Source organism: Anser brachyrhynchus (genome assembly GCF_964034855.1).
Source record: "Anser brachyrhynchus genome assembly, chromosome: 4".
Classification (NCBI taxonomy): Eukaryota; Metazoa; Chordata; class Aves; order Anseriformes; family Anatidae; genus Anser; species Anser brachyrhynchus.
The window spans coordinates 3,879,385-3,901,929 of NC_137698.1; the positions used below are offsets into that span (position 1 = coordinate 3,879,385).

The 22,545-nt window shown below is 43.5% G+C and overlaps 1 protein-coding gene across 12 annotated transcripts in view; it reads left to right on the forward strand.

Annotated features, from left to right (window-relative positions):
• The window catches only part of LOC308194840 (uncharacterized protein), a 50,821-nt gene that overhangs the window by 20,981 nt on the left and 7,295 nt on the right, over window positions 1-22,545 (forward strand). For 4 of the 12 annotated variants that reach the window (XR_013950916.1, XR_013950917.1, XR_013950925.1 and 1 more), the window contains one exon: window positions 5,741-8,160. The exons of 2 other annotated variants lie outside the window; for them this stretch is intronic. The gene's annotated coding sequence lies outside the window, so the exon portion shown is untranslated. 6 more of the 12 variants (XR_013950919.1, XR_013950926.1, XR_013950918.1 and 3 more) reach the window with 5 other exon arrangements.

The following is a 22,545-nucleotide window of genomic DNA, read 5'->3' on the forward strand; positions in this document are numbered from 1 at the left end:
GTCGGGGAGCAGCCTATACAAGTGTAAACAAATTTGAACTACTTCAGGATGCTTGAGACAAAATCCCTAACTACAGAAAATGCAAGAACAAAATGATCTGAAAGTAGCAAGTAATGACTTTGAGCTTAAGTCCAATGATTATTATGCCTCTGTCAATGAATGAAATGCATATAATCTTCTGAAAGTGGAGCAATTAAATCTTACATCATGGAGCACGTTCAGTTACCCTTGTCAATTAATTCCACAGCATCTTTCTCACTGCTGCTTAATTTCATGAAGGCAGTTATTTAAGTTTCCTAGCTTCTCAGCTGTTCAAAGTACTCAATGGAAACAGCAGACATAGTTATTTGTTCATTTTATTGCAATAAGCCGGCCATGTACCCCAAAGACAAGCAGGTTCAATCACCTTTTCAACAGGATGAAAAAACTTTCCCACTTGTTGGAGCACGTGGGAGTACAGCAGTATACTAGCACGAGAACAAATCCCGTATTGTCAGTGTGTGCTGCAGGAGTGCAGTGCATGGCCACTCTGCTGCCTGGAAGGAAAGCAATTAATGCCTTCATAATCTCACACTTCTTACTGCTTTTATTTTTTACAGCAGCCAAAATTATGACTGGGATGTTATTGTGATGAAATCATGCAGGCTTAATATGGCTATGCAGTAATACGATATTTACAAGGTAATTCAGGCCCTGCTGATGAATTACTAATTTAAAATGTCAGCAGGAATGCACCCCTGCTGTGAGGTGGGGGCCACCTCTTGCATATGTTGCTGCATTAAATTTAGTTTTCTCCTCTCCCTGCCTCCCTCTAAAATGGCAGGATGCCTTTGAATTCCCCTCAAATAGGCATTGCGATGAAGACTTGGAGGTGAACGTTGCTGGGTTTTGTTTCTTGAGGCCTGGAGAGCACTGGAGCACCAGCCATCCTTCCTTCAAATGCAGCCAGTAGCTTTAAAGTGCTGCCCAAGGTGACGCTGCTGGACCTCAGCACTGGGGACTGCGCCAAGTGGGACATGCTGAACTACTGTCACCCTGGCCCTTCTGCCAGCTTCTGAGCCTCCAGGCATCGTGGTGGGCTGGGAATGGCAGGTCTTCTGCCCTCTCTCCCCTCGCTGACTGCTCGTCCTCTCTTGCTTCCTATGCACACAGCACCTGGAGCCTTCCACAGCCTGAACTTCTGCTTCTCCATGGCAAAGCCCATGGCACAGGCAGCCTCACAGCTGCTGCTTAAGAAAAGCAGCTGCTTGGTGCAGTGTGAGCCCTGTTATGGCAGTGTGGATGTGCACCAAGTGCAAGAGATCCCACAAAGTGGGACCAAGACTGGGAAAGGCGCACGTGCGTTTACACAAAGGCTACAACTTACCCTAGTGCAGTCCGAAACCAACTCTGTGCTGTCATCGCTTTGGGTTATTCAAGAGTGTTCTCCACATGTGGATATTTCTATGTTCTTGTCAGGGCTGTGAAAATCTGGATGTCCTTCTCAGCTGCCAGTAACCCAAACACAATCCCAGCTACTGAGATGTGCTTGCTGCTAAACGCTTCCTCACAGGCAGTGAAGCTAGCTTTGTCCAAACTTGCTCTCTGGAGATGTCAAATTCTTCCAGAGTGCACTTGTCAAATCCGTTACAGACTCTGCATTACATGTGCAGGCATATGTGTGCTTCTGTCCTGACATGGACTGACTTTGACCTGCAAGTGGCAGTATATGGCTTAAAATGCTTCTCTTCCTTGGCGCTCTCTCTTCTGGCTCAATGACATCCGGAGGCGAGGATAATCGGAGCTCTGACTGCATCCTACTTGCTACCAGAGTCAGTACCAGATAATCTTCTTGTCTGAACGGTGTCATACAGCTTCCTATTATTCCTAATACTGCTCAAGCGTAGGAAAAGACTTTGAATTGCTTTCTTTTCTCAAGTTGTTTTAAAGCTGATTTACATAGCAGTCAGACTTCTTTCTGCATCTTTTGAAGACTTTCATTTACCTGTGTGAACTTAGCTATGCAGTACTACTTCAAACTGCTATAATGCCTGGGTCTCACCATAAATAGGCATTGACAAATAAGTACATTCAGGCGACAAAAAACTTAATTTGCACATGTGATATCCTTTGCAAAGCTGATGTTAACTTTTTTTGTTAGGAGAATAAATTTTTTGCAACACCTTTAACACATTTCTAATGCTTCCCAAGTCCCTCTGCTGACCCATCTTGACTGTGACCTGATTTAATCTTAATGATTTAAGGTGTTGGTGTCACTGCCTTCTCCAGCTCCCAAGGTTGCTTATTCCCCATGGGGGCAGCCCCATCTTCAGGTAGGACAAATAGATGACTGCCCAAATTGCCAGAAGGGATAAATACTTTTGTACGGTGGATTCTGCCAAAGATTTCTTATCTTGTGTGCCAATGATGTGGTTCAAGTTCACCTGTACAAAGGTCAAGAACAGAAGATTGGCTTTCTCAGCTTCCTCAGCCTGGTTTGTTTATATGTTGGTTCTCACCCGAAGCTTGAAAAATAGCCAGTGACCCCCTACAAACCTGTGTTTTGCAGATGGAGTGAGGAGGTGTAGGTTACACATCCTGGCTCTTGTTCTGCTGTCTCACTGTGAGTCCCCCTAGGACTGAACGGCAATCATAAGCAGTGCTCTTTTGTTTCCCATCCTCCCTCTGTTTTACTGTGTAAAGGTGCCATGCTTCAGCCTTGTCAGCTGCAAGCCTGGTGCTTTTTCACAGTCTTTAAAAATAAATCTTAAAAGAAACTCTTCTGTTCTGTTTGGCTATAAAGGACACAAAGTTTCATATATAGCACATCATGCATAAAAATAATTGCTGCAACTGCAGTGTACAAGTACTTATTGTTCTGAGGTAAAATCAAGAAGTGTCACAAGTGAAAAATATTGCTCTGGGAACAGAAGTCCTTGCTTTAAGGAGCAGAGGAAAACAGCTATATCAGTGGAAAGCCAGAACACAGAGGGTTTTATATATGTCAGCCTTCTTATGGTACTCATCAGAATCCCTTCAGTACCTCATAAATATGAATTAATTTATGCTCATAACTCTTCTGTGAGGTATGGAAATATCCTTCTCTTCTGTTCAGAGAAGGAAAATGGGCCAAGGAAAGATCAAATGATTTGCCCAATGTTACAAAGATGACCTGTAGTAGAGCAGAATATAAATGCAGATTTCAGGAGGCCCAGGCCACTTTTGGCCTCAAAACAGTCTTTGTCTTCATGATGATTGTTGGTATCTATCATGCAGGGAGGGGGAAGGCCCTGCTTTCAGGAGGATACAGGCAGGTTTTGAATGAACCATGGTGACGAAGATGAATTGCTACATCTGGAATCTCCGAGATTTGGAGGTGTTTGTATGCTAGCAATGCCTCAGTGGGGTAACTTCAGATTCAGCTGTGTTCGCAAGGTAACAAGATTTTGAAAAGTAAATTACAATATTCCATAAATAATAGGAATTACAGATGAAGAAGGAAATCACAAGCTTAGGGTTTTTTTAGGCTTTTCAAATGTACATCTGAACTTCAAAGCGTTTGAGAATGCCCTATTTTTAGCACTGTGGGTCTTCATCTCCCGTCAGTTTTATGGTCCTCAATTTTGGAGATGATGTAAAATGCATTCTTCACTCAGTTTGCTGACGGCTCCATTCCTGTGCTGGTCCTGCCTAAACCCTCATGCTCTGAGCACAGCAAGGATGACTGTGAAGTGTTGAGATTTGCAGGATTACTAATGATTTGCAGAATTACTAATGCTTCTGGTTTAACTTTCTCCAGGCACACCAAATGTTTTCAAGTGAGGGAAGACCTACCTTGTGCTGGGTAGAAAGCAGCTGATGACAGACAGTCTTGAGTTATCAATGCACTGTCAGTGCTCTGAGGGCAATTAGACACAGCTCTGGGGACAGGGAAGATGTTTTGGAAGGTGCCTTGTGCCACCTGCAAAGCCAGTGGTACAGCCCTGAACTTTTACAGTAAGCAACCAGCCAGTATCAGGGTGCTAGCACAGCCTGGAAGAAGCTCAGTGTGCATCCAGTTGTGTGATGATTAAATACACTGTATCTCAGTATATCCACTTGGAAATAGCTTTAAAACGAGACCCTGTGCTTGCTGGCCTGTTTCCTGAGCATTTCTTTCACTTTGAACTTTTTCTACCCCTTCTCTATCACAATGTTAAATCCTGTTCCTTTGCCCAGTTTTCCTAACTGGAAAGTGGGTCTTGAGACCCTGTGTAGGGCTTCTGAGCTGGTTGCTTTCACCTCAGCCCCACCTCTTTGGTGTCCTAATCTGGAACGTAATGATTTAGTTTTAAGACTTCTGGGATGTACGCCCCTGTGAAGGAGGAAGCCCTCAGGGTGATATCGCCGTGGAAATTAAGTTGCTGGAAAGGTGGGGGAGAACATATGTATGTGTTACAGTGACCGGTGATGTCTGCGAGCAAGGGGGCGAATGTCATACCTGCAGAGTTGGTGTCACCATAACAAAACACTTCCTCCCGTAGGCCCTGTCCCCCAGGGAGAGGTGCTGCGGGAATTCACCCCTCCAGCCTGTTGCAGGGCTCACGAGCAGTCCCTGTACAGCTGCACCCAGCGGTGCTGCCCGAGCACGGCTGAAACAAGCCTCAGCTGCTACATGCTTCCTTCTCTGACCTCTCTTCTCCCAGGCATGTGTGCTATGTCACATCACACAACGCCCCGTTTGATGCTCCCTGCATAAAAGCTTTTGCTTTCTGTCACCCAGAGTGATGATAGCCTACAGGTACTTCTCGCGTGTGTCTGTGTGTGGCGAGAGGCTGAGAGATTAGGAAATCTAACAGAGCTGCCTGTTGTCCCGCAGTAACACAGAGCAAAGCCGTGCGGTGTCTGCTTGTTTCTGCACCCAGCCTACTGTTATCTGTCAGTCCAGGAGGCAGAAGGTACATTTTTAAAGTACTTTTTTCCACTGAAACCTGACAATCCAGGCTCCTGCTTGAAGATGGGGTTGCTGTGCTCAGCACCCAAGCAGAAACCTGTTTGGAAAACACGAGGCATGGGGGCATCTGGCTGATTTCTTGCAGCACCAATTACTCGGAACTCATAATAATCATGTAAGGAGCGGGGTAGTTCTAATCCCACTGTGCCTTGGCTTTTTTCTCTGACCATCTGCGAACAGAAGTGTCTCTGCCCTTGGCACCAAGCGAGGGAGGATTTATCAGGCGGTGGAGAATACACAAAATGGCCCAAGAATGGGGAGAAGGGAATAAAGGCTCTCTGCTGTCGGCATCCGTGGGGAGGGCGGGAGGAGAAATCCACCTTCTCCCAGGGCAAGAAGATTGTGGGCACAATGAGCTGTCGGCTTTCCCTTTCTAGAGTGTGACCAGCCTGGAGGAATAAACTCTTAAGGAGTCTTAATGACATCTAAAGTTGCAAGGACAAAGTGGAAACGGAAGAAGAAAAATTAGGTGGAGAGAAAGAGGAAAATGTGTTCAAACAATGTGGAGCTTAGCAGACATCTACATGATGGAAAGAGGAAATTAATGAAAGATATGCAAACAAAATAAATGAGGAAGAAAAGGCTCATGATAGGCCTGTAAAGAAGCGTGAAACCAGAAAATCAGTGCCTCCCTTAAATGTTTTTGGAAGCTTTCTTGTCTTAATTCAGTTCCATATGCTTTGTGCTGATCCCATCTTTAGAGCTGATGGCTTATGCCTTTCTACCAAGCGTTTTTTCTCAGCTGTGCTAACAAGTTTTTTTTTTAAGGCAGGAATGCAGTGCTGTGTTTAACACAGAAAATGGAAAGGCCTGCTTTAAAGACTCCAGATCTTCTTGAGACTCCTGCCTTTGAAAAGCCGTTTGTTCCAAGATACAGACTATTGAAGGACAATAAACTAAGGCCAACTGTTTGCTGTTTGTGGCAGGTTTTATAGCCACGAGTAGATATCGGACTATTTGCTGAGAAGCAAGAACTGCTGCTCAGGCTCTTTTTCAGCAAAAATGGGCTTCCTTACAGTTTGTGCCACAGCGCTGCCCTGCAAAAGGCATAAATAAAAACTGGGCAGTAACAGATACGCTCTACATGCTTTTTTAAAAAGTCTTAAATTCTGCTTTAAAGCTCTTCTGAGCATCCCGTGTGTATATCCAAATACAGGGGAAGCATTTGAAACGCACCAGACTGAAGTGCCTTACCACTGACGCTAAATTTACAGTCAAGGAAGATACAAGCATGCTGTGTATGTATGTCTGCTGTCAATTTGGCATCTGCTGACGTATTTTTCTGACTGCTTTCTTCTTTTGAGCTCCGAACCATCGCTCCCCCACATTGCAAGTGACAACTTAAACACCGAGGATCCTGTCTGTGCTCCTAAATAAGCACAGGCCCTGTTTCCATTTCCCTACCGCTGCTAAATTCAGTGGGATACATTTCAGAAGAGGATAGCTCTCCCAGCTGCAGCCTGCAACCTGACTCCACGAAAAGCTCTGCTATCGAACCTGAGCATGCCTAAACTGGTACCTCTGACTGTTTAAATGCAGGGTAGGATTTTTGACTGGGTGGATAAAAGTTTTTAAAGAAGCAGGTGGAAACATGACAAAGTAGGAAAATTGTTTAACAATTTTCTTTCAGGGTTTAGGGTCAAATCCTCCTACCCTTGCTTCTGCTGAGCAACACCAATTAGCTTCCCTGGTGTTCCCCTAGCAGTGTATGAGGAGAAAGTGAGGATGTAAAAGTCACGCTGCTACATCGTTTTGCACTAAGAGGTGCTGCTTCAGCATGAACAACGACAGCAAGTTGTAAAATCTTGTCTCTTCTGATGCTGGGAACCCTGAGATGACACAGCATCAGGCCAACCTGTGCCTAGGGCCCAGCATGCTGCGTGGACTTCCCATTTGGGATGAGGTTTGCCTGCGCTCTGTGCTTCAGAGTTTTTACAGGACTTTCTTAGAAGTAACACATGCAGCTTCCTTTGAGGGTAGAGCCAATGACGTGCTGGTGGCATCATGACCGGTGCCAAGTGGGTGCCAGCTTCAGGCTTTTCTATTGTCCTTAACTGATTGTATTTAAGTGTAAGGGATGCGTGCAGGACATCACAAATCTGAAGTCCAAGCAATACATCCTCAGATCTACTGTTAACACAAATCGCAATCCCCTCCATGTACCATAGGCTGGTTAGGACAGCTATATATGTTCAGCAGTCCTAAGTAGATGCAAGACATGCCCAGGGGGAAGTCATATCCAATTCTGGACAAAATTTGTAAGTGGCTTAGCTTTTGTGGAGTCTTCTGGGTAAAGAGCTGCAATTGCAAGAGGAGTATTTTCCCATCCTTCACTCTAGCTGTGTGTTGGTGAGAAGTCCCATTTGGCCAAAAATATGAAATGCAAAACATCCTGTTGGTCTCTTTTTTCTCTCCCACTGCTGTGCAAGCACCCATCATAAGGCTAAAATCTGGGCTGCGCCGAGGCAGGTGGTAAAATGCCTATTGACTTTAACAGAGTCTGGGTTATACTTCAAAAATAAACTGCACAGCTATGCAATAAACGAATTCAATGTCCCAGATGCAAACTTGTAAACTGGTTTAAATTTGCATTACTCTGCATTTATAGCAGTACTATGGGAGTACAAATTATTCCAGTGTTTCCTATATATTGTTGATAAACAGACACCAAACTAAATCCACCTAAACCCCAGAACTAGGGGCACGCAATTCAATTATCAGTTGTGTGCAAAATGTGTAAGCTGCCAGAAGTAGCTTCAACCAAATGTGTGCCCAGAGGCTCAGTAATGGATACAGTGTTTTGATTCCTAGTTTGGTTCTGCAGCGCTGCCTATGCTTTCCTTACGCATACATCCTTGACTTACATTCCTGCATAATTGTAGGCTCATTTCTTTGTTCCTAAAATACTTAGGAGGGAAAGTAAAGGGAAAAGTAAAATCATTGTCTAATTTTGTATGAGCAGAAGGTTTTTTGGCATAGATCTACAGTGAAACAGGCATTATTGACAGCTTTGTCAAATTTCCCATATGGACAGTTTATCCTGATTTCCAGGCAGTTACAAATAATGGGAATGAAAGATCTCTGCAGCTTGTCTGACAAGGCTGAAACAAGAAACATGTATATGGCTTACTTTGGAGAGCTTATAATTTATGGGGCCATTGTCTTGCTTTCCCAAGGAACTGACAGGTTTTCTTTCACCACAAACCAGCTCAGGCTGATTTGGGACCACCACAAATAACCACAAAGTGACTTTCATGAATGAGCACATGGTGCAGCCCAAGGAAAGCTTGCAATGTCAGGGAGGATGGAGCAAAGCTTTATGTTCAGAATGTGTTCAACACAGTCTTTCACCTGGTTTTGCTGTCCTACAGTCTCATTTTCAATGCACAGTAGAAGCGGCTCTAAGGAAAGGGAAGCTTGCCAGCTCGACTAGACATCTTTTATATGGTGAAGATGGCTGTGGCAGTGAAAATCTGTTTATTAAAATCTCTGAGTGTGTGTAATTATAGAGTACCGTGTGATGAATAAAGATGAAGTTGGGCACAAAGTAAATGGTCTTTTAGAGACTTTGCGTCTGCAGTAACTGTTAGATTCCTGGAAAGCTTCCTGGCTCACATGGATAATATATGAACAAAATGGACTTCCATTGATGACAAAAAAAATGGCAAAATTACACATGACCGAATCCAATGAACATATTCACCAGAGTGATTATTACTATTATTTTTGTGTGATGAGGTTCGCATCATGTATTTTTTGTTTGCACTTCTCTGCTAGTGAACTCAATAGGGGCAGGAACAAGAATCTGCTGATAACTGATCTGTGTTGTAATAGTGTTGGGTCTGGTTTATGTCTAATGATAAGATTCCTGTGTTTATGTAATTCAGACACCTGAAAAGAAAAATGGGAGTTTGGAGCTGCAAGAACTGAGATTTGCACAAGAAGGGAGTTTCACTTTCTGCTGATTCATAGAAAATAATAGGGATGAGGGTTGAGAGGTTATCTAGTCCATCCTCCTAAATCAGTGTAAGCCCAATGTGTTTTGCCCAGCTGCTGTGGATTTGGGAGCAAATGAAGAGCATTTGCATACTTAGAGGCTGCTAACATGGAACTTCTCAGTGCTCTCCTTTCAGGCGGCTGCAGTGGTCTCTTCTACACCAGCCCTCCTAAGTTTTCCTTCTTCCTCTATAATGTTTATTTAGGGAGAAAAAGGTCTAAAAATACCTTCTGTCCCTGAAAAAAAAAAATCCACTGTTGATGTTTTCACTGAAAAATGATGCAAAATCTTAGATTTCTGCATCTTTAGTCAGTAAGTTTACACCTGGATATTGGACCGGTGCATTTATGGAATGTCACAACTCAGTGCCCTTGCTAGTTGTCTTTAAGATTAGCTGTTTTTTGCTACGATAACTGGGTGTTTTTTGTTTTTTTTTTTGTTTGTTTTTTTTAATCTTCATTTGACACACAAGTTCTCAGTGAAGCTCAAGCTCATGCCTCACTAGCGTAAGAACAGAATAGTTCAGTTGGAAGGGACCTTCAGAGATCATCTAGTCCAAATGCAAAATGCAAGGGTACCTTGTAAGCTTTAGACCATGTTAGAAAGGCCCACCTCCCAATGATATCAGTAGGATGTGTTTGCTGATTGTCAGGAACGTTCTCTCTGGAAGAAAAGCTCTGAAGTAGTAATGTTTGCTGCTTAATTTTAGAGAGATGTTTGAAGTATGTAGGTCAGGTGTAGATGAATAAGATGAGATGTTCTCTTGCATTTCTCTCTGACTAGACACGTTTTGTCTATTGTTTTTTCTGAAAGAAATTTTGCAAATCAAGCAACTGTAAAAAACTTAATCTTATTTTCCAGGTAGCTGTATCCCTTCTAGACCTATTACAATTGTGCTGAATCAATTGAGTTGCTGTAATTAATAGTCTGAAATTACCCCATGTTCATGATACTGCTCATTTCTTTGCTTCACCTCTCAACTGGTCTCGTATTGGAGTTATCTGTCTTGTCTGTGTAGGTATGACACCATCAGAAGCAGTTGTTCACCAACACAAAATATGATTTATTTTGAACTGGAACTCCTAGAAAATTCTATGAAAACTAAAAACAGCTCTAGTAAATAACAGTAATATTTCCTTTTATACCTGTAGTCAAGGTCTCCTCTTACTCCTTACAAACCTCCTCTTGGAGCTCTTCTTCCAGTGGCCTGTGATCTCACAACCACTAGCAACCATTTTTGATCATGCTTTCTGTCCACTGAAAATGGAGTATTCTTCATTGACACAGAAGGATGTGGTACAACCATTTTGGGGCTGCCCTGCTCTTACGTCTCCTCATTGTGAAGCTTAACTTTTCTCAGTGGCACCTCTTAAGGCTTAGCCAGGATTCTCTGCTGGCAATAAAAGCCCTGGCTTCTGCTAGGCTTCTTTCTGAAACCACTTCAATTGTCACAAAAAAAATCTCATTCAGATATCTGGAAGCCTTCTTGTCAGATTGCTAAAAGGCAAACAGTTATGTGGATCTCCAGAGCTCAACCACTGGTTGTTGCTCATCCACCCAACTATCTTGATGAGCTGTGCCTAACTGATGTCTGCAGGTAGAACTAGTGACCTCTGTAGCACATGTGAAAAAAACGATCTTTTCTTCTTCCTCAGAAGTACAAGTAGCTTAGAGATGTAAACGTTATTTTAAAAGTCATTAAAAATATTGGGAATTAACCGACCTGGTTTTTCATTTAAAAAATAATGTTCTTTAAAAAAAAAAAAGTTGGAGCAAATTTATCAGTCTCATGCTCCTGTTGTGCAACATTACACCATTACACTTTCCATCTTATCACTTTCCACATCAACAGCAACCACCAAATGTGTAATCCTTAATGGATATGAGGAACTTCTCCCTTTCAGAGTCTGAAATTTGCTCGCAAGGAACTGGAATTAAATTCTCATCCACTAAGTGTTCTGTCTGTTAAAATAATTCGGTTTTCATCTAGCCTTAAGATTAACTTCTCAAGTGTATCATCTTCAGGAGAGATAAGGCTTTGATGTCAAAGCAGTAAGTGATGAATCTCTCTTGCAAAGCTAATGTGCATTTCCAGAACTCTTTGGGTTTTCCTTAATTTTTAGCAACGTGTTTAATGTGTGCCCTTTTATTTCTCTTCCCTAAAATTTTGTATGTCTTTGCTGGTGTTAATTTCTTTCTTGTCTTTTCTTCATTTTTTGCTTCTTTGAGGAAATCAATTCTCAAATTTTTAATTAATTCTCCTAGCACTGTCATTATAATTGGCATGACCTTTGCAGTTTTACAGTTTGGGCTGATCTAATTGGCCAAGTGACACCCTCCTCATGTTTACTGAATTCCTCTCCTGACTGTAAAACCCCATTTGTTTTGTCTGGATGACAGAGTTCTCTCAGCTGCAGTCTTTGAAATTGTTTCAGAAGACCTTTTTCTTTCTTATCACTCTCCTCTTTCTTTCAAAATAAATTGTATTAATTAGTTTTTAAATCAGAAGTTTAAGGATCTCTGTGTAGTCTCATTCTTATCTTTAAGTTCTTTACACTGAGGCTGTCCTCAATTAGGTTGTGATAGCTATTTATATCACTCCTGAATGTTCATCTCCAATTATGAATCTGTACAAAAGGCCAAGTCTGAATTTACATGGAACATACTTCAGCAGCTCTCATAATATAAATGACTGAAACATGATTAAAGAAACTAAAAGAGACCTGTGAAGGCAATTTAAGGTTCAGCTGAAGTCATTTAAGTTACTGAGGCTCTATTAAAATGGCAAAATCAGAATTTGATGGCAGAGTGGGGATTTTATCTTGAATTTGGAATCATTAGCTATTGGTCTGTAGATATCTTTTCTGTAATACTGAAAAAGAAATAAAAGCAGATCTCAACATCATTGCACCTAGTTAACAAAAATGGTTTGGTTCATACATGCAATTGTAAATTTTACAGTTTGGCTTGGGAATGGATTTTCTCCAGTTACCTAAGCTGGAAAAATCCCGTCTGTCTTTTTTCTCCCAGCTAAGTACCCATAAACCTCAGGTGACCTTCACATGGTCAGTGTTTTTGTCATAAAACATTTATTTTTAGTTGAAAATCTTGTTCGTAAATGTGGTGTAAATGAATGGCATGATATATCTGATGTAATAACTCTCTAGATAAAAGGTAGATTCAATCAATAGATGGAACACGTGAAACCAAGGTAAATATGTAAATGGAATGGAGGATAGTAAACCGATCCTTGGATTTCACTCTTGTATAACGTATTTATATGGTATCTTTTCTTTGGATTCTATAAATAGCGTGCATTTATGTGTTGGTGTGACACCCAAGGATGGCCTACAAAGCAGCGCTTCCTCCCTTCCATAAATGAACTGAAGATGGTTGATAGGTGTTCAAACCCCGTCATTGCTCTATGTGCTTAACCCACAGCTGCTCTTCCCTTGTCGATTTGTTTAATGGTGTGGAATAAATACGTTTTCTTCAGTCAGATCCCGTGATGGATGTTGTTTTCAGGATTCCTATAGGAATCTGGAAATACCTACTGCACTGAGGGCTACGGAGAATTTTAAGCCAAAACCTGCTAATTTCTGGACCCTGATTTCTCCTGGGCACAGTTTAGGATCTGATGCTCAGCTATGTCAAATATGGGGGACCAGTGAAATACCTGTGGACATAATGTGCAGCAGTACCTGACTGCAAGCTCAGAGTTGTAATTTTGGCTATAACATCAAAATTGTGCTTCACTCTTCGTTCAGCATTTTCTGATTTCTTTCCCTTTTTGAGAGCCGCGTGTCTGTGTTTCCTTGATTAGGCACAGGGTGAGGAAATGGATCTAACTGAAGTTGTAGTAACTGGGTATCCCCAACCTATATGGCTGCATTCCCATGCCTTGTGTCAGTGGGATTATGCCCGTGACAAATTGAATGCGAGTTTAACAAACGTAGCCCTACTATAGAGATGTCCTGTGTAAAGCTGGAAATCTCTTCCCCTAGTTCGTTAAACCACCTCCATGCTGACGAGTAGTTCAACGACAGTTTTTTCCATTTGTAAATGTTAGCTTCTTGCTTTAAAATTTCTCATCTCTAATACATCTAAACTGTAGGTCTAGTCTGCAGCCCAGAGGGGATTGTACAATAAAACCCTTTAAACACTGCAGTGCCTTCCCTCTAAGTGCTAGCGTTCTGGAGTGGTTCTCTTGTGCGGGCTTCTGCAAAGACTGGGATGTTTTTTCCAGCACTTTTCCGTAGGTCACAGAATCTCTCCACTGCTCTCCTGCTGAACAAAACCATGCCAGGGTCTGGGATCAAAGAGGAGCAGCCCAGGATCTTTACATTTACAGTCAGGATTGCAATTGAGCTTAATGCCCACCTTGCTGTGACTGATGTCCTGTCAGCAGTTAAATGTAGCTTTCCTCCTGGCTTGTATAAACACTTAGTAAGGAAGGCATCCCAAAAGGAGACGCACTAGCAAAAGGTTTGAGGAATCCTGCTTTGGAGTTTGTACAGAAAACGAGACTGAGTTTCCTGAAAACGGGTCAAGTGCTCAGTATAAACTTGAAATCTCCAAATAGACTCATACAGATGAAGAATCTGATGTTGACTGTGAATTTATTGAAGTGGGTTAAAAATAAATCCGCAGGATCTGTCTGAAATATCCTGACTGCAAATGCCTATTCTGAAGGCACTACTCGTATATTTTCCCTTTCCCTGTGAAGACCTACACTTGTTTTGATTTACTACGATTGGAGCAGCAGACTAGACCAGCACACTCTGAGTTCTCTTGCAAGCTTTTTGGGACTTCTCATTCTTTCACTAGTTTACAAGTCAAGCAGGAAGCTTTCGTTAATAGTCATTATCAGTCTACCCTCCACCCTTTGTTTTCCCTGCCATCAAACAGCACAGAGCTGAGGGAAAGAAATTAAGTGCAGGCCATAATTGTGTCTCTCTTTCCATTACCTTTCAATTATCTTTCATGTCTTTAGCATGAAAAGGAACAGAGGGTTGTGAGACTGAGGGGAACTGGGAAGAGTTGTCCCCTTTCGCTTGGTGAAAGCAAGAGAAGCAGGTGAGATGTAACATGCATCCAGCACACCATTAGCAATTCCCATCTAGCAGCATCCTTGAGCTTGGAAGCCACTGTTTTCATTTTGTACTTACACCTGCAGTTGATTCACAACTCCTATCGAGTACCGCCTTGAAAAATAAATCCTTTTCTATTCCTCTAGTGGTGCATTTGATTTCTTTTCCTTTCTTTGGGCTGAGTTTATTTAAAGCTTTCTGAGCATTGAATCTCTAGTATGTGAGTAGCCTCGGGCAGTCCAATCTATCAGGAAGAGCGAGCACCTCCAGATAATTTATTGTGTTTCTCAGATGGCATATATGCAAAAGCAGGCTGTGAAAAATATCACTGCATAAAGAGATCATATAATTGTGTTTATCATAAAGAGGGCAGCGTGCTATGTGCTCTTAATTGCCACTTCCACTGTGGTATCTTGGCACGCAGATCTCTTTCTTTTCAGCAGTACTACTTGTTTGCTAGAACAGAACCTCCCAGGCAGGTAAATGGTGGTGTCACCACCACAGCAACCTCGTAGGCATTTTGTAGGTGCAGGGTTGGGGCAGGATTTCAAGCTACTGCATTTAGCCACTTGTGTTTCCTGTGCTGTGAATAGCTGTGTTGCTGGAAATGGCTAATACACAGTGAGTGTATTTGTCCGTAGTGCCTTTTTGCATGAAGCTCTCTTCAGATTTTTGGGGGTCTGCCTCTGTGTGGCTCAATGCAAACCAGAACATCAGGATTTGCAAAGTGTGTTGCAGCTGAAAGCTGCTTGTAGGTGTTAAGTATTAGTAGTTCTGCATTTTCTGTAGTATCGGCATAGCGCGATCACTCCTCTGGCTCTCGTCATTTATCTGAAGCAGGCAAAAAAAAAAAAAAAAAGCAATATCTAAGAAAAGTAAGCTGAGAGCAAACCGTGCCACATGGGAGCCAATTTCAGACCATTTTCCTTTAGAAATAACTGCAGCAAAATTCTTCTTTCTGTATTTGCCTGAAACAGGAGGTGAGGCTGCACGGTGCTGAGCTTTCTGCTCTTTCACATCCAACTCCCTATTGGAAAAATAACGCAAGCGTTTGGTGCAGTGGGATGAGCTCGAGCAATGCCCCTTAACAGAAGAAAGCCACTCTCTCCTAACAGCAACCGAGTTTCAGCTCACTTAGAGCTTCAAGGAACTCCTGGGAGCATCGATCCTGTGTTGTCTTCCCTCCCTGGACGTTGCCTTCACAGAGAGGTTTGGCTCTCTTTACCTACTTATTTCCTTTGGGGCACCTCGTGCAACATACTGGGAGGACACCAGAAACAAAATATTTAATTAACTCATCTCCCTGGGACTGTTGAGGAGGTAAAGATTCTCTGAGTGGCGTTTTGCTGAATGAGATCAGTCAGAAGCAGACACATGTCCCCACCAAGGTAGCCAGGGCAACCCGTGCCATGTCCTTGTGTACAATATTGGTGACCTCCTCTCTCTCTCGGTTGCCACCAAGGCTCGGATCAGCTATGACCTCAGGAATCCCCCTAAACCTCTCTAAGTGGGATCCAAGTTAGCCAAACCCAAGAAGTCGCTGTTCAGGGTAAGAGCTGCCCATCCTGTACCTCCTGTCTGCAATTGCTTCTCCTGGTAAGGAGCACTCCTCCGGCTTCTTTCTTCAGGGTGCCTCATTGCAGGACTGCATCCTGTCCACGTCCCAAAAGGGCTCACTGAGGACGTGGCCTCTCAGAGTGGAGACCGTCCTGGTGGCTTTGAACCTGCAGCTGAATCCACAGGGGCCGCTGTCCTCTGTTACAACTGAATAAATGAAGCTATTAAACCTTAAGGTTTGTTTTGTGAGTGATGAGAAATGGGGATGCATTTTTGACTGCTGCCACAGCTGTTGTCCTTATTCAGTTGTTGACTCTTCCCTACAACTTACTTGAGATTTGCTCTTTATAATTTTTTTTTTGGCACCACTGAATGTGAAAGCCTGAGATTTATTTTTCATTTTGTGTTTGGTTTGGTTGTTGTTGCTGTTGTTTTGTTTTCTTTTAACTTGATAGTAGGTAGAGAAGGACTATTTTACCATTTGGTCATCTTAAACCAATTTCTTAAAGTTTCTCACTTTTAAAGCATGCCTTTTTAAAATTAAAAAATAATAATAATTCATTCTACTCGCTCTTGAATCTTAATTTATTCAGCTGGGATTAGATCTCATTAAAGTACCCCAAAGATATTGACTGTGCTTTTGTCCATAAAGAATAGTTCCCCTTCTCTTAAAATATAATCACGTAGTGCTTATTTGCAAAAGGAACTTAAATTGCACTCTGGGTGGATTCTTCTGGACTAACAGAGAAAGATTTTGGATTTCTGCAGGTGAAATAACACTGCGCCCAAGTATATATTTTAGTCTGGGAACACAAGCTGAGTAAGAATAATAGGTATTTTTTCCACAGATAATGGGAATTCAAATTTAATTAAATAAAACCAAGAAAGAATTGCTAACTGCAATACGCAACATTAAATTATGAACACCTCCGATAAGGATACATAATATTCTGGAGCATCCTTGCAATTTGCAGCTATCTAAACAGTCATTTCGTTATCAAGAGGGCTAAGCAAGGTAAAGAGAGGTGACACAGGAGCAAAAAGCTTAAGGAGAAGAGAGTAAAGGTGAAAAGAGTGAGGAGAGGAAAGTGAGTTTGGCAGCAGCAAGACTGAGGCAGAGGGAAGGAGGCCTTGACCGATTCAGCAGCTCAAAAAACCCATGCTCAAGCTGTGAAAAGCAGCCTGGTGTTGGCATCAGCAGCACACTTCAAAGACAGAGGGCAGAAAAAAGAGCAGCTTTGGTGGCTCATCCCTTGCCAAGGCCAGGCTGAGGGGCTGCCCTTCCACTCACTGTAACGCTGGTTCTCTTAAGTCTCACCAGGCTAATGCAGATTTTTATTTTTTATTTTCTTGAAGCTTACGGTGAAAATAGGTCATTCCAGGAAGCACCTAGTTGTCTCACGAGCTGAAAAATTATTTTTGGATCCCAAAACTCTCAGAGTTTTCAAAGAGCGGCTGGGAGACAAACTGCAGTACGTGATCAGCTTTGACGTTGTCAGAGCTTTCTTCTTTATCAACATCTTTGCAAACCTTATTTACAAAGGAGTAGTAAAAGTTAATGTTCGATGCGTGGCTTGAATTTCAGTGCTGTCAGAGTGCTCCTTTTTTTAGCAGGCTTGCAGCTACGTCTCAAGCACGAGCATCAAAGATTCCAGGCAAGTGCCAGAAAGCAGATAATCAAAACACTTATCAGGGTCTTCCGTGGGCTCTGCGGGGGCAGGCACAGCTCCTCCTCCCCTCTCGAGCCAGCGAGATCCTTCTCCCTCCCACCCCCTGTCCTGTCTGCTTTGGGGCAGTGGCTGTCCCTTATCGTGTCCGTCTGGTGTCCTGTGCCGTGGGACTGCTGGAGGGCTAAGGGTGATACTGCTAACTGCGGGCATCTGGAGCTTTGGAGGGAGTCAGGGCAAGTGAGCAAACTTCAGATATATAGCACTTTCGTTTAGATGCATTATCACCTCTTATCTCTAAGCTATATTTAATCTAAAGGCCTCTCTGCCTTATCTGCTGCCAAATAAAAAAGGAGTCCAGATATTCTGGCAAGGTTTATAGACGGGATGTAGAATAAAATCCAAATAAATACAGGCAGAAAAGGCTAGAGACAGCATATTGCTAGCCCCTTTTTGATTAAGTTGTTTTACTGGAGGAAACGGTTTATTTTAGGTCATTCCATCTTTTCTCTGCCTGTTGGGGGGCAGAGCTGCAGGCAGGCAGTGCAACTCATACATGCCATGCTCCTCCTTCCACGAAATTAGCCGAAAGGCAGTGTTTCTGTCGGGCAAGTTCAACAGAAGAACGTTAGTAATTTAGATGGTATCGAAACATCCAGCACGATTGCAGGACCCTTAGCACTGACTTCTTGGCTCACTCGCATAAATCTGTAGGCTTTGTTCTGCTCCTGCATACCATGCCCGTGACTGCCCCACGTCTTCACTGCCTGCTGCTACTGCTCGGTACAAGCAGCAGAGCAGTGCCCTTTTGGTCAGAACTGGATTTCCGAATAGAAAACCATCCCTCAAGAAGATTCAGCCATCTGAAAGGGCCATGAGTACGTCCCTTAGTAGTCATGAGATGCTGCTGGGAAGAAATGCAATCCCCACAACTTAAAGCCCAATGTTGGTCACCAGGGAGGGCAGCAGGTCTCTGTTAGCAGAAATTCAAGCAAGACAGGGAGAAACAACACTAAATTTTTTCCACACTTTCTCATTGTTGGTTTTTTTTTTTTTTTTAATAGGTCTCCGTAGATTTGATATAGCGTAGATGTTGGAATCACCCATGCCTTTAGCCCGTCCTGTAAACCTGCCCAAGGAAACAGAGCAGAGCAGATGTAACTCTTCATACATCTCGCACTTGGTTGCCTGATAGTAAATAGAGTTTGCCACCTATTGTTATCTGATTACATAAAGCAAGGTTGGTAGTACTGCTAGGCACTGATTTAAGGCTGAGATATTCAAGGTCACTGATCTACCCCTTACTTACACAGCCTGTCAAGTGCTGAGGCATATTTATGGGGAAGTGGGGGAGGAAGTCTGTGCTTTTCCAGTGACTCTCTCAGACTGTCGGTCAAGGAGCTTTGAACACAAAAATAGTTTGATTTTATTTTTAATCTCATTCATTTCTGCTACTCCAGAAATGTTTGTTTCTCAGATAAGCTTTTGAAACAAGCAGTCAGATGGAGGGGGGGGACCTGAGGGGTTTGCAGTGGTTTGAGGACATGGACCTTGCAGGCTCCCTTCGTTCACGCTGATCAAACACTGGTTCAAACTTCTGTTGTACTTTGTAGCTTTTTATTTTTTTTATTGAAATGAGACCTGAAAGTTGCTTTGCCAAACATCTTCATGTCCTGGGAAGAGCAAATGCACCTCTTTCCTAATCCTGGATAAAATGTTATGATAAGCGTTTCTGGAGGGTTTTTGTTGTTATTTTCAAGAAGAAAAAGATTGATAGGCAATTTCTAAATGGAAAAAGCTTGCTGAGTCAGACAAGTCCTGAAGCCAAGTTCTGTAATGGAAGTAGGAGATACAATAATTTCCAAAGTATTACTGTTTTATTCCATAATTGACAGCCCCATGCACATTGGCGAGACCTACCTCTCCCACTGGGACTATATAGTAAGAGTTAGGGGCTGGTTCTGTCAGGACAGGGGAGGAGGAGTTAGGGCAGCAAAATGCCTTTGTATACTTGAAGCAAGATGTAAATATCCAACTGACCTAAAGCAAAGAAGGTACCTTCTTATCTTGCAAAGCACGTTCACTCTGGGAAAAGAAACAAAGCATCACTGATTTAATTTTAACTAAAAATATTTAACTAATAGTTAATTTCACTCCACTTAAAACATTGCAGAAGGCATTGGAATAAAATGGCATTTACCTGTACCTAGTACACAGTGATCTAATACAATATCCTTCGGCTTCATACAGTATCCAGCTGTATACTGGGATTAATTTCACCGTGCAACGTGGGAAGAGAAAAGTGGGTAACAATTCCGGCAATGCATTTTCTCTTTCGTTATTTGGTCTTTTCCATATATTTTTTCTTCAGTTGCTCCCCTGTTCTGTCTTAAACACACACAAGCAAGTATTGGGATCAGCTCCAAAATGCCTCTCTGTAGTTAGCGCTAATTTCGTGAGCCAGCCATCATTGATTTGGGAGCATCCGGCTATAATCAGCACCAGCGCTCCTGGGCACAGTTATGTGCACCGTCCTGCTGGAGCAGCTAATTCAGCTCTGGCACCAGTTCTGACTTTGTTAAATTCAGCTGTGGGCTGTGACTGTGAAAAACCCCTTATTTCTGAGCACAAGTTTTAGCAGAGCGTCTATCCTGCGACGTTCATTTTACATCTTTTTTCTGGCGATGGGAGTGGAACTGGGCCAACAACAACAGAACTCAGCTTTTCGTTGAAGAAGTTGCCGTAAGTGGAGGAGTAAAGTGCTGGGCATACAAACTTCTAAATAAGTAATGAAATGTGCTTGTATGACACGGTCTCAACAGCAGGTAAGGAGAGAATGGAGTCTCCTGCAACATGTTTGAGGCACAGGCAGAGCTCCGTGACTCGGCTTCCTCGCTGCACTGGAAAGGCAGGACAAGTCCTTGGTAGATGCAGGGTATTATTCTCCCTATGTGCCTCGACAGCTCCAAAGGGAAATTCAGCTTGTTGTACATGCAAGCTTCTGCCCAGGTGACAGTGCTCCCTCCTACCTACGCAGACAGAAGATGTCAGCGTTATGTTGTGTAACTGGCACCGTGTTTTTCCCATAGAGCTACTGCCAAGGCAAAGTTGTTACTCATCTGTAGAGTAAAACTGTAACTCAGGGGTCTTCATCCCCTTAGACTGCTTGAGGCTTCTTGCTGAAAATGAAGTATGCAGTCTGTATGGGCATGGGCATATGACTGCTGGTGATACCAAGTGTCCAGAGGCAAACACCAGGCAGGCTTTTAGTTGGTAGCTGCCCCCAGTTGCCATTAACAAGCAGATGAAAGGACCAGCTGGAGTCTTACCAGTGCTCAAAAACCAAAGGCAGCCACACAGTGACATTTCCATGAGCCGCCCTGTTTCCAGCAAAATGATTTTTCATGTTGGTTCCGCCGTGCAGACTTCCAGCAAGGTGCCTCAGCCCAGCCTGCGCAATGGAAAGAAGAGGTCTTGCAGTAGGGATTGATGCTGAGATGATCACTGACCACGAGCAGAAAAGTTGATTGCCATACAGTCATATGAGAGAGAGCAATCTAATTCAGGAATTAATTCTTAGTTAGGCATCCCGCTTACTTACAACTCTGAAGTGGCTCTACACTGAAATATGCAGTAGTTCAAAAGTAGCCAGCCCCTGTCTCATCCGATCCAAATTCTCCTAGTGTAGGATGTCTCTTTTTTCCAGACTGAAAGTTGAACAGCAGCCTGATTTCTTTGTAAGTTACTCGGGAGTCTCAAAATTTCTCTGATAGTTTAGCACGATCTGTAAATGGTTGTGCTGCATGTGAATGGCTGTTTGTAACAGGAAAAAAAATGCGTGGATAGTGGGATGGTTTGGAATTCGAGCAGACAGGTTACAGCAGTTCTATTTATTTTAAAAAGGGATTTTCTCCTTTTCATTTGGAAAGCCCCCTCTCTTCACCTAGCACCACGTATGCCAAGGCCAGCCTAGGAGTGAATCCCAGCCCCTTCCTGTTCTGCTCGCAGCCCTCATGACTGCAAGCAGTACTTTGGCCTCTGCTAAGGACAGGTTTTTAAAGCACTACAATGGATCATTTTGGGAAATGGCCAGCAGAAGTTCCTGTGCGTGCATGCAGGGGCTCGGAGCAGATGTCACCAGTCTGGGAATGCTGCTGGCGTCCACCCGAGCGCTGCGTGGGGAGCAGGCTTCTGCTCTGTCCTTTTGCAAGCCTCGGAGCAGGGGCTGAAGGAGCTGCGCTGCAGTGCTGTGCCCTCCCAGGCAGCCTCTCCCTGCACGCACGCAGCACCACTTGCATAACCAACGCACAAGTGACCACCAGATGGCCTTCACGGAAGCAAGGAGATAAGGTCAAGGGTTTTCTTTCCAATTCGTGGGTAGACACTGCTTCCAGTCCTGTATAATCAGATTCCCTGCGCACCAGCTGACTTCCTAAAGCATAATACAATTGACGAGTAGAAAATTGTCTATGTTATTATCCTCAGAGCACTCCAAAGGTAAGCAGCAGTCCCTGGTATTCTCATGGTACAGAGGCAGGACAGGGACGTGAATTGTTAGGCAGAGACGCTCGCCGTTCACGCTGCTCTGCAGGGCAGTGGTGTCCCCAGCTGGATCAGGTGGGCTTCGTTAGCCACAGAGCAGATAACGACCCAGCCACGATGTGCTGCAGAGCGTGTCTGAAGAAGCTGGACGAGTTATGGAGCGGTGGCATCAAGCTGGGATTGACGCTGCAGCAATAAAACCGCTGCAACGGGAGCTAAGCTAAAGGGTTTCTACCTGAGGAGTGTCTGCACTCCTTGCTGAGGCAGCGGTGCCTGCCCGAGTGGAGCAGTGATAAAAACCCAGCTCATCTGTCTTGTCAGGAGCTAACCATCGAGCTGTGCAACAGCCGGCACTGGCGGTGTTAAATCCGGCCCTTCCTGTGCCATCCCCTCAGGTCTGCAGAGTCTCGGCTTCTTCTCTGCTCCCACCTCACCTTCACTCTGCTGCAGCCCAGGGCCATCGGTCTGTGTGCTCGCGCCCAGGAACGATCCTTGTCTGTCTTCTTCCTCAGTGCCAACGGGTTGGCAGCTACCTTAAAACCGTCAGAGAACCACAGCAAAGGGCAGACTTGGAAACACGCAAGTAAATTCAGTCCATTTGTCGACTTCAATTAGATGGCAGAAATAGTCCTCAGCTCCTCTTCCAGGTTCAGGGAAAAGCCAGACCGAAATACCAATGGATTTTTCCTTTCACCTACAACAGAGACTTGGGAAATGCTC